Raw genomic sequence first — 14,825 nt, forward strand, 5'->3', positions numbered from 1 at the left:
TGAACAAGGGTGATGTGTGGCCTGACACATTCTATATGTCTCTTTGACGATGTTTAAAAGAAAGTATAGCTTTATTATTTCTTCTTCCTATTTTCCTCTGCACATCTTGAGTAAGAGCTTGCTGTCAGTTATTCTTTTGAACATGACTTATGAGAAAGTGTATTCAATATTTCAAACAACAATTTCATAAATAGACTTTCAGAACACAACATGTTCCTAAGTAGGGAACTGTCTATGTTTTAAAGGCTTTTTTTTTGTAGGTATTTGTCTCTGTGCAAAGGATTTTTACAATTGGCCTTAGAAGGATGTGGATTGGGGGATTCAGTGTTTCCCAAATTGCCTTCTCACAGATCGCTGGCTCGCTTCACAGCTTGTGGTATTCTGCAAATTGTTTCTAGGTGATTCCAGGAGTTTAGCCAGTTAGAAGCGTAGGAATTGGATTCTGTTTTTTATTTGTGAGAATGGGAAGCTGTATAACAAGAGTGTCTGGGCATACTCCATGGTACCCAGCACCATGTTAAGTATCAAACAGAGGTCTGTCTGTCCTGGAAAGGCTCACAATTTTGTAGCCAGAACAAACACTATGGGCCATACAGGAAGATGAAGGAAGGTGGTGGTGAGAAAGGTGTTCTGAGGTAAAGGTGTAAAAGAGAGAGAATCAAGAAAGTCAGAGACAGAGAAATGCTAAACTCCTGCTGGGAGATCTCATGCATGTATCTACTGAGAGGAGATACTCAAGATTATGACCTCTATGACTTTGAATGTTTTCAACCTCTGCTGGGCTAGGGATGCACATCAGTAGATGTTCCTTATTTTTTTTTGGGGGGGGGTCTAGTCGTGGGGCCTGAACTCTGGGCCTGGGCGCTGTCCCTCGGCTCTTCAGCTCAAGGCTAGTGCTCTACCACTTGAGCCACAGCGCCACTTCGGGCTTTTTTTCTTTTTGCTTATGTGGTGCTGTGGTGCTAGGGCCTCATGCATGCAAGGCAAGCGCTCTACCACTGAGCCACCTTCCCAGCCCCTAGATGTTTCTTTAATATTTATGTTAATAGTAAAAACTCCTTTCTGCTGGAGTATTAGAGGCAGGCAGGATTGGAGGCCAGAATAGAATGAGATAGAGTTTGAGTAGTAGTGTTTCTTTTTGTTTGTTTGTTGTTGTTGCTGTACTGGTGTTTGAATTCAGAGTGGTACACTTGCTAGACACATATTCTACCACTTGAGCCATATCTCATCCATTTTTTTTTTTTTTGGTCAGTCGCAGGGCTTGAACTCTGGGCTTGGGCACTGTCCCTGCACTCTTCAGCTCAAGACTAGAGCTCTACCACTTGAGCCACAGCACCACTTCCGGTTTTCTGGTGGTTAATTGGAGATAAGAGTCTCACGGACTTTCATCCCCGGACTGGCTTTGAACCGTGATCCTCAGATCTCAGCCTCCTGAGTAGCTAGGATTACAGGCGTGAGCCACCAGCACCCAGCTAATCTCAGCCATTTTAACTTTAGTTTATTTTTCAGGTTGGGTTCTGTGTGTTTGACTGGGTCAACCTCAGACTGTAATCCTTCTGCCTCTGCCTCCCAGCTGGGATCACATGCACACACCACCATGCCCAGCTTCAACTGGACTTTTGATGTGGTTTATCTCCCGGGCCAGGGACATGGGGTCCTCAGGGCTCCAGGCTGGCCTCTGCCTTGGATGAAGGCAAGAATAATCAGTCTCCCAATTCCTGGGGTAGACATGCTCCACTAACAGAAAAGTGGCAAAAAGCAAGAAGGATACTGAATTCTGTAGATCTTAGGAGCTAGAAACTTTCTTTTTCCTTCCTTCCTTCCTTCCTTCCTTCCTTCCTTCCTTCCTTCCTTCCTTCCTTCCTTCCTTCCTTCCTTCTTTCATTTTTCTTCCTTCTTTTCCTTCCTTCTTTCTTTTTCCAGATAAAGCTTCTTCTCTGCTAGTTCTTCTTGTTGGTCCTGGTTTTGTGCACCCCTCACGAATAAATCACATTTTTTTTTTGTAAGACACTCTGTAGATTCTAAATGATAGTTTCTGTGTTCCTTCCTCTCTCTTACATGCAGCATTCATTTGTTCATTCTGGGATCCGTTTAGCAAATATCAAGTGATTATCGTGTGTGTGTGTGTGTGTGTATGTGTGTGTGTGTGTGTGTGTGTGTGTGTGTGTGTGTGCTGGTACTGGGCTTGAATTCAGGGTTTGGAAGCTGTCCCTTAGATTATTTTTTCAAGGCTGGTCCTCTATCATTTGAGCCATGGTTCTTCTATGTGTTTTTTTCTTTTTGGTAGGTAACGAGATAAGAGTCTCATGGACTTCCCTACCCAGGCTGGCTTTTTTTTGTTGTTGTTTTGGGTCTGGTTGTGGGGCCTGAACTCTGGACCTGGGCACTGTCTCTCAGCTCTTCAGCTCAAGGCTGGTGCTCTACCACTTGAGCCACAGAGCCATTTCTGGCTTTTTTTCTTTTTGCTTATGTGGTGCTGGGAAATTGAACCCAGGTCCTCATGCATGGAAGGCAAGCGCACTACCACTGAGCCACCTTCCCAGCCCCCCAGGCTGGCTTCTAACCCTGATCCTCTGAGCTCAGTCTCCTGAGTAGCTATGATTACAGGTGTGAGGCACTGACCTCCAGCTGGTAACATTCTTTATATGCCTAGTTTGTCAAGAAACATTGCTAGTTGCCAAGGAAATGGAAATGAAGAAAGGGCCTATGTTCCCCTAGGAGGATTGGTACGAGATCATAAGGTGACCCCACGGCCTCACAGGTGATGTGAAGGAGAGCAGTAGGCATGGATGGGGGAACGTATCAGAAGCAAGTGATTATTTCTAATACATGTCCTAAAAACTAGTTTGGGCTTTTCTGTGACATGGCAAGGCCCATTGACTATTCCAGCCAGTGGTGGTCTCAGCACCAAGTGAGGGGCTGGTTCTTACCTCTTCCTGATTCCGTGTTCAGGACTCTCTGTGGGTGATTACAACCAGCTGTGAAGGGAGTACTTGTACCACCGCAACCTGCAAATGATATAGATCAGAGATGTACTTCCTCCAGCCCTGCCAGGATAATTATTAAACACAAACTAGCATACTATTCTACCCCTCAGGCCATGCTAGAATGGCATTCTGGACAGGAAGGTGATACCACTTAGCTTCAGATTCCAACTGGTGAATGATTTACCTATTTTTTTTTTCTGTCTCTACCGCCAGAAAACTCTTGGGTAAAAACTTTCTAGGGACTCTCAGACTGACTGTCCTTCCAGGAATTCCTCCACAGAAGTGTCACCACGTTCTACAAGTGAGGGGTTGTAGTACTGTGCTGATGTGCTGAGAATCCAGACCATGGGTTCTCTCCCAAGGTGATGAGGATAAGGCAGGGTCACAGAGCCCTACTCAGACATTTGGACAGTGATGAATATCGGTGGACAGTGAGCTTATGTATTCTTTCTCAAGTCTTAAGACAGAGCTTGAAGCACCTTATTACACCTTAAAGTTTCCTTCATTGTCCTCATATTTCTGCAATACAGACATATTCTCTTGCTTTTGGAAATGAGGGGAGATGGAACCCAAACTGAGTTCACATGCCAAGCTAGGCAAAAAATGTCATTTAAAGTGTTGCTAGGCTGTTCATAATAGCTAGGATATGGAAACAACCCAGATGTTCCACCACAGACGAATGGATCCAAAAATTGTGGTATCTATACACAATGGAATGTTATGCAGCCATTAGAAATGACAAAATAATGACATTTGCAGGGAAATGGATGGAGCTAGAAGAAATCATGTTGAACGAGGTAAGCCAAGAGCAAAGAGACATGGTCTCCCTGATAAGTGGATGTTAAATCCAAAATGTTAGGTGATACGACAAAATAAACAAAACTTAAGAAACAAAGAACTTCCACTCATGTGGTCGAGCCACTACTAAATAACCTCATGCTGCTGATCACATGTATGGTATATATGTGAACACTGTTATATGTTATAGACCGTGATAGACAATTTGCTCCAGGAAAGTTAGAATGTGTTTGTGACTTTAACTGAGCATCACTGTCCCACAATACTGTGAAATTTGGGAAATTATGTAATCACTTAATCACAATTTAAAAAAAAACACCAGAAAACTGGAAGTGGTGCTATGGCTCAAGTGGTAAAGCATGAGCCTTGAGCTGAATTGCTCAGGGACAGCTCCCAGCCCTAAAGTTCAAGCCCCACGAACTGACAAAAAAAAAAAGAGAAAGATCTTTCATACGATTGTTTCTAACATGTTTATAAGATTATTTCTTTGTTGCTTTGTATGTCCCTCCCCCACAGTATAACCCCTGCTTTCACTGTATATGATGTTGGTATAGTTTGTGGATGGGAAGGGAAAAAACAAATCGTTAAAACAGGGATACAGGAGGACCCATTGCAACAATGAGATGTACAAGTCATTATGTCGAAACGAACTTTACAAGTTTGGTGGTGGGTGATGGGGGGAGGGGAGGATACGAAGGGATGGGAAGAGGAAACAAAGCAGGAGGCTACAATGCTTGATAAGAAATGTGCTCATTATCTTGCCCATGTAATTGTAACCCCTCTGTACAGCATTTTCACAATAAAAAATATGTTTAAAATCTTAAAAAAAATAAAGTGTTGCTAGGGCATAATTTGTTCTAGATGACAGTCATCAGTGCCTCCTCCTCTTCCTTCTCTTTCTTCCTCCTCTTTCTCTACTTCCTTTTCCTTTCCCTCTCTTCCCATTCCTCTCTTTTCTTCCTTCTCTTTTTCTTCTTTTTACTGGAGAGGGTATTTTCTGATTCACTGGGGTTACAATTCAACATGTCACTTTATGAGTATACTGCATCTGGATCCTAGAGTTTTAACCTTAGAGGATCACACTTGTTAGGAAAGCCTTCTACCACTTGACTCATATGTACATCAGCTCCTTCTATTTTTTTCCAACCGGGTCTTCTATATTTGGCCAATTCAGCCTGGGCCCAGGATCCTCCTGTTTACATCTCCCATATACTGAGGATGACAGACATTTGCCCTCATGCTCTGCTTATCGGTTGGATGAGATGGGACTTGGTAACATTTTTGCACAGGCTGCCTTTGAACCCTGACCCCCAATTTCTACCTCCTGGGAGCCATTGTGCCTGGACTGACAGTCTATTTCTTGTATTTAAAAAGATTCAACTCAAAACATAAGTACTTGGAGACATCTGCTTCTGCAGCCTGGGTATTGGTGTTACCTCATTTCTGCAGCTTTGAAAGAAGAAAGGAAAGAACAGGAACCAGACCAATTTGTCATCAATCTGCAAAGTAAGAATCAGCTTATTTGTTGGATTTTGGATGCTTATTTTTCTGTTCCTTCCTTTTGACAGGTACATTCAATAGTAATTTTAGAAATTACTAAACTTTCCAGTCTTCCCTGGAATCTCAAGGAATATGGAGAAGAAGGAAAAGGATAGAAGGAAGATAAACACCCTGTGCCTATTGTATGCCAGGTGCTCTCTTCTGGGTTACACCATTTCATTTTCTCCATTGCCCTGCAAGAGAGAGACAAGCCTCTGAAGCCCAGAGAACTTAGCTGAGCTTTGTAAAGCAATGACAGAAGCAGGAGAGACACACACAGTTCTGTCAGACAGTAAGGTCCAGGCTCTATACCCCTGTTGTTCTCTTCCTAGTCACCAGATATTTATGCATCCAGAGAAGCCAATGTCAAGTCCTTTTGTCTCCAAACTCAGAAGAGTATAGAGCTTTTTGGAGGGGAAGACATGTTCTTTAGCCAATGTCCTCCAAATACTGGGAGGAAAGCTGGGCCAGAGAGCACCCCACATAGATGCAGGCATGTTCCTGCAAAGCAAGAAGAATCCAGCCTCAGGACGAATAGTAGAAGGGAAGTAGAGGCAATCAAGGAATAAGCACACCTGAAATTAACCTTCTATCTCTTCTGCACAGGTCACTTCAATGGGATAACTGTCCTCCTAACTCTAAAAGAAATCTAGTAGTATGAATATTTAACAGATGAAAAGTTTGAGCCTCAGAAAGCTGCTATAGCTTGGCTAAGACAGACAGTCATGTTTTCTCCTAGGATTTGAGCCATAGGGTCAAAGCTCTACAAACTGTCTCTTTCCATTCTGGCACACCATCCTTGGTAGGTCACTTTGACACTCATTTTGCTTTTCTTTCCTCTTGTAGTTCACTCTGAGGATCTTTAGTTATATAAGTTGTCCATTTTTTTCATTTTTTTCTCATCCTTGCTTACCATTTATCATTAAACTTTCCCCCTGACATTCTCCCATTATTGTGACCTTTTCCACCTAAATAACAACCACCATCTGGGATTTTCTTTGATTTCTTCTGTAGGGCACAAACAGCTGGAACTGCAGTTCTCCTCATTCCAAAGCTGGAATCGGTAGAGAAAAGGTGTGTTTGCAGCAAATATTCCGGAGGGATAAGCTATAGATTCTGGTGTTCCATATAATACAATTTCTTGCCAGGAAAATGTAGAAAAAGAAATTTGAGTCAGTAACCAGTGGCTCACATTTGTAATCCTAGCTACTCAAGAGGCTGAGATTTGAGCCTCATGGTCTGAAGGTAGCTTGGGAAAGAAAGTCTGTGAGACTCTTACCTCCAATTAACCACCACAAAGCTGGGAGTGGAGCTGTGACTTATGAATTAGAGTGCCAGCCTTGAGCATGAAAGCTAACGGACAGTGCCCAGGTCCTGAGTTCAAGCCCCAATACCAGTGTGTGAGTGCATGTGTGTGTGCGTGCACACGCACGTGCACATGCACACACACACACACACACACACACACACACACACACACCCCAAAATCAAACCTTAGAAACATTTCTAAACTCAGCCATTTATCCAGCCTTTGAAAGGGCTTCCTAGGAACACATTTAAACTAGAGGGATAAACAAAGCTTAGCTAATTTGGCTGTTCATTTTCCCCAGCATAGGGGCTGAGAAGATGACCTTTTCAGACAAAGTCAGTCTAGTAGTCCCCATCATATTAGATTTTATGGCATGAAATTGAAAATAGTACTTTCTATTCATCATGGCCACCCTTAGTCTCCTCAGTTCCTACACATTTGCTTCTCCATTGTGTTCTTTTCCTTAGGAAATGGCTCCCATTCTTTGCCAAGCCACTCAAGTGGAAAATCTCAGGCAACAGTGGAGACTTTCCTTTTCCTGGATCCCCTGATGTCTTCAACCCTTAAACAGAGACAATTTTCCCTGCTTCCTGGTGGATTTTCAAGGTTGCTACAAGATACAGTTTCCGTTGTTCTTGTCTTCCTTCATTTACACTTCCGTCACTTTACCTTAGACAACTAGGCTGGGCTCCTGGTCAAGCTCCCTACTAGCAATAGAGCCCAGACCAAGCCTTTCTTGAAACTTTTTTTCTGTGTGGACTTTTCTTTTTATAATCTTTTCAGTGCTTTAATATAACATCATAAACTCCTTGTCCAATTTGAAAGATCCTGGGGCTGGGAAGGTGGCTCCGTGGTAGAGTACTTGCCTTGCATCCATGAGGCCCTGGGTTCGATTCCTCAGCACCACATAAGAAAAAAGCCGAAAGTGGCGCTGTGGCTCAAGTGGTAGAGTGTTAGCCTTGAGCTGAAAAGCTGAGGGACAGCGCCCAGGCCCAGAGTTCAGGCCCCACAACCGGACGCCCCCCACCCCCCAAAAAAAGATCTAACTTCCTTTTGTCTTGTTTTGATTCATTCCTTACCAGTCTAACTCCTGCGTATTAATCACACATGCTAAACCACTGAATTTGGAACCTTATATTATTATCAGGCCTTGGGGCTTTTCTAAAAATACTTTTTCATCCCCTCTTTGAAGTTAGTCTCAGTCTAGAATCACACGGTTGGTAAACTTCAAAATCTGATTTTATTTTATTTATTTATTTATTTTTTAGGTCTGGTTGTGGGGCCTGAGCTCTGGGCCTGGGCGCTATCCCTCAGCTCTTCAGCTCAAGGCTAGCGCTCTACCACTTGAGCCACAGTGCCACTTGCAGCTTTTTCCTTATGTGGTGCTGAGGAATCGAATCCAGGGCTTCAGGCATGCAAGGCAAGCGCTGTACCACTGAGTCACCTTCCCAGCCCCCAAAATCTGATTTTAAAGACAAGTCTCCCAGAGTCTCTGAAGGCCAAGGTCTTTCCAATGGCTGAGGGGAGCCTGGCCTGTTTTGTTGAATCCATTCATTAGTCCCACTTAGAGGAAAACAGGAGAGATGGTGCCACTGACTTAGAAAGCTCTGACATCTTCTCACTGTGGCCTTGTCCTTTCTCTCTTGACCCACATGGTTGTTGGATGTGAGGGGTGACTGAACCCCAAGATTCATAATTATTGAGGCCCAAAAGTAGGCACACTATTGATCATGTGATCTGTGCTCCAATCCCTTTGCTTGACTTTAATCAGATTAATGAACCAGCTGGCTTCCTTTCTAAGATGATTTCTACTGTTTTCATTACCAAATAACAGCACAGCAGGATTGGAAAGGAAGAAAGACGAGAATTTGACTGGGGGCGGTGGTGGAGGACATTCTCTGAGTTAGCCAGCTGATGAGTTTGTTGGTTATGCTGGTATGTGTGGGGAGAGTGTGGCTGAAGGGCGGAGGAAAAACCATGTGGAGCCTTGGAAGTGCTTAGTCCAGGCCTGTCACAAGGCAGATATCCCCAAGGAAGGGTGAGGATGCAGAGTATGGATATAAAGCCAGCTATGGGTGACGTTCAGGCCAGCGTCTACAAATTCGAGGAATGTGAACCCAAGAATACATTTATTCATGTGACAGTTGTTGACACTATTGTATACTAAAGTGTATTCTGATTTGCTTTAGTTCGTTTTCAGAGAGGGATTGAAGACATGTACCACCACACCTGCTTGAGATGGGAGTCTTGCTAACTTTTTGACTGGGTTGGCCGTGAATTGTGATCCTCCTGATCTGAGCCTCCTGTGTAGCTGAGATTGTTGTAAACCTTAATCACCATGCTTGGCCACTGCCATGATGTATTCTAAGCACTGAAAATAGAAGCGTGAACCCAACAAGGGCTCTGCTTCAAATAATTTTACATCACAGGATCTTTAATTCAAACTGAGTCTTATATACAAGCCTAATAGCAAAGCTCTAGGAGGTTCCTGCCAGGTTCCTCTGGATTCCATAGCTGTTCAGAGATCAGTGGACCTTGCTGGGGAGCAACCTCAGAGTCCTCTACCTCAGAGGTAGAGGACGGACTCAAATATTTGAGAAGGATTCTGGGGAAGAAGAATCTGACCTATCCAGACAGCAGAAAACAAACCTAAACCTTTAAATCACCAATCTGTGAAAAGAATAGGCAAATAGATGGGCTTAGTGAACAACTCGAACCAGGGATTGGATGCCAATCAATCTTGGTTTCCCTTCTCCCTATCCCCTGTCTCCCCACTCTCCTTTTTTAGCTCTCACATAAATATTTTTCTTGCTGCTTCTTTCTGAACTTCAACCAGTCGAGGTGGCAAAATCCCACAAATACAAAGCAAAACACTTGATACTTGGTCTTGGTTCCAGTTTCTAAAATTCCAGGGAAGAATTTGGATTGCCTGGTGGAAGTGAAGTGCCCAAGGTTGAACCAATCAGCTTTGGCCCAGGGGAAGCCTGGCAGTCCTGATGGATCCATGGGGTTAGAACTCAAGTACAAGCACACTTAAAGGACCAAAGAGCTAGAACTAGGAAGAACAGATAAAAAAATTCAAGGAAGCTGGGCACCAGTGGTTCATGTTTATAATTCTAGCAACCCAGGAGGCTGAGATCTGGAGGCTCATGGTTCAAAGCCAGCCCAGGCAGAATATTCTGCAAGACCTCATCTCCAAAATAAACTAGAAAAATACTGGATGTGTGGCTTAAGTGGTAGAGCAATAGCCTAGGAAGCATGAGTATCTGAGATTAAACCTTAGTTAGTACCTCAAAAAGATGGAGGAGTTTAGATATCTGTTGGCCTCTTTTATTTTCCCCACTTAAATTCTGTGCCCCCCAGAAAGCAACATAACCATGATTTAATAAGAAGCATTGGCCTGTGTTGGACCCCAGATCTGCACTTAGGTTGAGTATCATTCAGATAACTCAGAATAATTAGAGTTTGGAATTTGAAATCATATCAACCTGGAGCCAATCTCTAGCTCCATTATTTATTTTTCTAATAATTTTGTAAACTTAATATAATTTTAACATTCCTAAATCTTAATTTACTCATCAGAAAGACGGGGATGTATAATAATGATTACTTTTTAGTTTGCATAGCTAATCTGTGGATGGGGGTAACTGAAGTTCACACAGGTTTATATTCTATACCTAAGTCTCTTGGCGAGTAAGTGTTGGAGCTGGGATTCTAACTTAGAGTCTCTTTTATGCTCTTGTACTCTGATACCTAGCAGCTGGATGACTTAGAGGTTGCCTTCAACTCTTCAGGATGAAGCAAGACATAAGTAAATAAAGAAATGCCAAGATCAAGAGTATGCAAATTTATCCCTTCCTCCTCCCTCTCTTGTGGTTTGTTTTTGATATTCCCTCCAACAAGCTCATGTGTCAAAGTCTTGGTCCATAGCTGATGGCTGGATCACAAGAGAGGCTACCTTCATACATGAATTGACTCACTGATGGATTCACAATCTGATGGCATTATTGGAAAGTGGTAGGGACTAAGGAGATGGGCCATAGTTGGAAGAAGTAGAATGAGGCAGGGATTGAGATATAAGGAAGAGTATATAAGGAAGGGTATATTTTGTCTCTGCCCTCTCCCACTCATTCCCATAAAGTGAGCCACCTTGTTCTACCACATGCCCTCCACTGAGAGGTTCTGCCTTACCTCACACTGGCTAAGAAGCAGCAAACCAACTTAACCACAGACTGAAACCATAAGCCCCAATAAATCCTCCCCCCTTAAGCTGTTTTCTCAAGTACTTTGTCATAGCAACAAAAAGCTGACAGACAAATGAGATCCCAGGTTACCACTGAAGTCTCTCATCTATAAAGAGGTGGAAATTACAGGTTAATTGTGAGGGTCAGAAGAGTTAACAGCAGCTAAGGCATCCAGAAGTGCTCACATAGTAGGTGCTAATTTTGGTAACTAAGGGTGATTCTGTCTTTGGGGTGCAGGACTACCTCTTGTAACAGCTTTTCTGATAATGACAATGAATACTGTGGGGGTGGACCAAGTTGCAGTAACAGCAGCATTAGCTTCTGCTTGTAGATCACTGAGAAGTCTTTGCATGCCAGGAAATAACTCATTTAAAGCGTTTCATTTATCTTGATCAATGTCACCCTTTTCAACATTCTCAACAATCTCTCCCTCCCCAACCCACCCCTTCCTTCACTTTTGTAGGATATACATTGGATTCTTGTCTGCATTTCCTCCTATTGATCAAGATATATTGTATTCATAAACAGCTTTGTTAATGGCAACTCCCTTGTATAAGAACTTGAAGATAATCATAATTTTTAAAAAGAATCTCATTTAAATTCAGTGCTTTTGGACAGATATTACTAGTTGTTCTTATCTTACAGATAAAGAAAGTAAAGCATAAAGGAAAGGATTAGTACTTTGTCCAAAGTCACCTAGCTTGTGGTAGACAAAGATTGAATCCAGGATTTGAAATGTTAGAAAATCCACCTCCAGTGGATGAATCTTAGGCTTTGGTCAGAATTTCTTCCCTCTGCAGGATCTTATGAATGAAAAAGAAAACAGCAGGCACCTTACAGGATACACTAGGGCTGCTGAGTAGGCAGACCCAGTTGGCTCTCTGGCTGTGATTCCAGAAGTTGCCCCTGGCCTTTCCAGGACATCACTAGAAGCTAGGACAGAAAGCATAACAGCATCACAAAGTCACGGTCCAGTTTCCACCTGCAGCTCCGGCCTAGGACCAATGAGCTGGAGAGTGGGTTAAAGACTAGAGAGGCACTCCAACAGACTGGGCGGGGCAGAAGCAGGCGCTCTGCCAGCCTGCTCATCTGTATGCTCTGAGGGTAAGGGCTGCAGTAGAAGCCACAGTCCGGGCAGCATCACTGGGATGTGGGCTGAGAATCAATCAGGGATCATGAGCACGATTCTGGGCTTCTGGAGACTCGGATCTCTTTCTCTTCTTGTCCTCATCCTCTGCCTCAGCAATGGTATTTACCTACATGTGCCTGTATGTGTGTGCACACATGTGTGCGTCCCCATACTGAAGAGGCAGAAGAGAAAAAGGTCCTGCCATTCATACTCATCAGGAAGCAGGTCAGGACTGTCCTCTGATTCTCCCTTGAAGCTGTTCTGAGTCTTCTCCCCCAGCTTGTTGGCAAAGCTGCTGAGCTTCTGATTCAGTGACATTTTACAGGATCGCTGTGTTCTTTCTCAGAGCCATTTCAGATAGAACGGGGAATAGGAAGCCCACTATCTAAGAGGATTATAACAAGAACCATGCACCCCAAGTATTGGCAGAAGACTGCAGGGTCTCAGTGTGGGAGGGAGCCACCGCCCAGGGTGCTGCAGGCATGGCATCTAAGATGTTCACATATTATTTTCTTTAATCCCTTCACTAATCCTAGAAAGTAGCCAAAATCTGTCCCATTTACAGGTAGAGAAACTAAGAGAAAAGTGACTTGAGTAAGATCATTCAGTGAGTAAGTAGCCTAAAAAAAAGTCAACATTATAGTTTTCAGTGTTCTACCACAAGTTTTCCTTGATGACATAAGCCAGAATACCTGGGACCCATCACTGGGAGCTTGGAGGGGATTACATGTGCTACGTGTGCACAGTGAGTCATTTAGCTTTATCTCCTTCTACAGACTCGAAACCAAGATCTGGCTAGAAATCCTCACAGAAACAGACTAGTGTCTGGCTGCATTGGCCAGCTCATGCTTCTACACATTCCATGCTCAGATGCTGATCAAAGAATCTCAGAGCTAGAAGAGAATTTGGAGGTCATAGAATTCAAATCTCTGATTCATAGATTAAAGTTGCAATACCTAAAATAAATGGTTTTCTAGTCTGTGCTTGAGGATTTATGGGCTGTAAAGAGTTTTACAAAAAGAGACGTTGTTATAAACTGGAATCAAGTGAGTTGTGACCATAACGAGGCATGGTTTGCACTGTAAGCATCCCAAATGACTGTAGCTGTGTGGTCCTGATGGAGGTGGTAGTATTAATAGGTGGTAGTGGCAGTGATGATGGTAGTGGCGTGGTGTTGGTAATTGTGTGGTGGTAGTGGCAGTGGTGATGGCATTGGTAATGATGATAGGTAACACAATGGATAATGATCACAATGGAGGGGTGTGATGTTGGTAATGGTGGTTGTAATGACAATGACAATGATCATGATGGAAATGGGGAGGTGGTGGGAGTAGTGATGATGTTCTCATGATGGAGGTAGTATGATGATGGCAATAGTAATGGTAGTAGTGGTCATGGTCAATATGGAGGTGGTATGGTGCTAGTCATGATCATGACAGTAAAGTGAGGGAGATAGTGGCCATCGTGGTAACAATGGAGGTAGTGGTGGTTATGGTGGTCATGGTGGCATGATGGTGGAAAGGGATGGTGACAGTGTTGCTGGAGATGGAGGTTATGTGACGGTAGGTAACGAGGTAGCAAAGTTGTCAAACTATGCTGACTATGGAAGAGTAATAATGTTTGTTGAAAAGAGGAAGAATAATGCTGGGGGGCGGGGGCTGGGAATGTGGCTTAGTGGTAGAATGCTTGCTTGCATGCATGAAGCCTTAGGTGCGATTCCTCAGTACCACATAAACAGAAAAAGCCAGAAGTGGTGCTGTGGCTCAAGTGGTAGAATGCTAGCTTTGAGCAAAAGAAGCTCAGGGACAATGCTCAGACCATGAGTTCAAGCCTTAGGACTGGCAAAAGAAACAAAAATCTAATGCTGGTAAGGAAGGAGGTGCTAGGGTGGTGATAGTGGTTAAAGATGGAGACAGAGCCCGAATTCAAGCCCCATGAACGACAAAAAATAAAAGAGATGGAGACAGAGGTGATCCTAGAGGAGGGGGCAGTGACAAAGATAATAATGTGCTTTTTCTTCTGCTTCCTATTACTATAAACTGCTCTGTTCTTCCAGACTCTCCTTACAATAGGCTGACAACTCTGAAACCATGAGCTAAAATAAATCATTCATCCCTTAAGTTGTTCTCTAAAGTATTTTGGTCATGGAAATGGGAAAACTAATTAATACAATGGCAATGGGAAAACTAATTAATACAATAAATTGATACCAGAGAAATGTATGTGTGTGTGGGGGGGGGTATCTTTGCTATTACTAAACTTGATTGTGTGGTTCTTAAGCTGGTGCTGGTGGTTCACATCTGTAATCTTAGCTACTCAGAAAGCTGAGATCTGAGGATTGGGGTTCAAAGTCAACCTGGGAAGGAAAGTTCATGAGACTCTTATCTCCAATTAATGACCAGAACACTGGAAGTGCACTGTGGCTCAATGTGGTAGAGTGTTAGCCTTGAGCAAAAGAGCTCAGAGACAGAGTACAGGCCCTGAGTTCAAACCCCACAACTGATCAAAGGAAAGAAAAGTACTGGTTTATAGGAGGAATTTGAAAAAGCCTAGAATGCTGTAAATAGTTCTTAAATTAGTGAATGGTTCCAGAGGGAGCTCAGAAGAGCAGAATGCCAACAGGAATATAGCCAGGCAAAGCAAGGCAAAGCCAGGCTCATTAGGTTTCAGATAGGAGCAAGAACTTAATTGAGAATTGAACATGCATGTTACATTCTGTCAAAGAATTTGTCTATATTTGGTCCATGTCATGAGAATTTAAAGCTGACTTTTAACATAATAGGCTAATTAACTTGGCTGGGCAAATTTCAAGACAGCAT

Source organism: Dipodomys ordii, unplaced genomic scaffold (genome assembly GCF_000151885.1).
Source record: "Dipodomys ordii isolate 6190 unplaced genomic scaffold, Dord_2.0 Scaffold196, whole genome shotgun sequence".
In the NCBI taxonomy this organism is placed as follows: Eukaryota; Metazoa; Chordata; class Mammalia; order Rodentia; family Heteromyidae; genus Dipodomys; species Dipodomys ordii.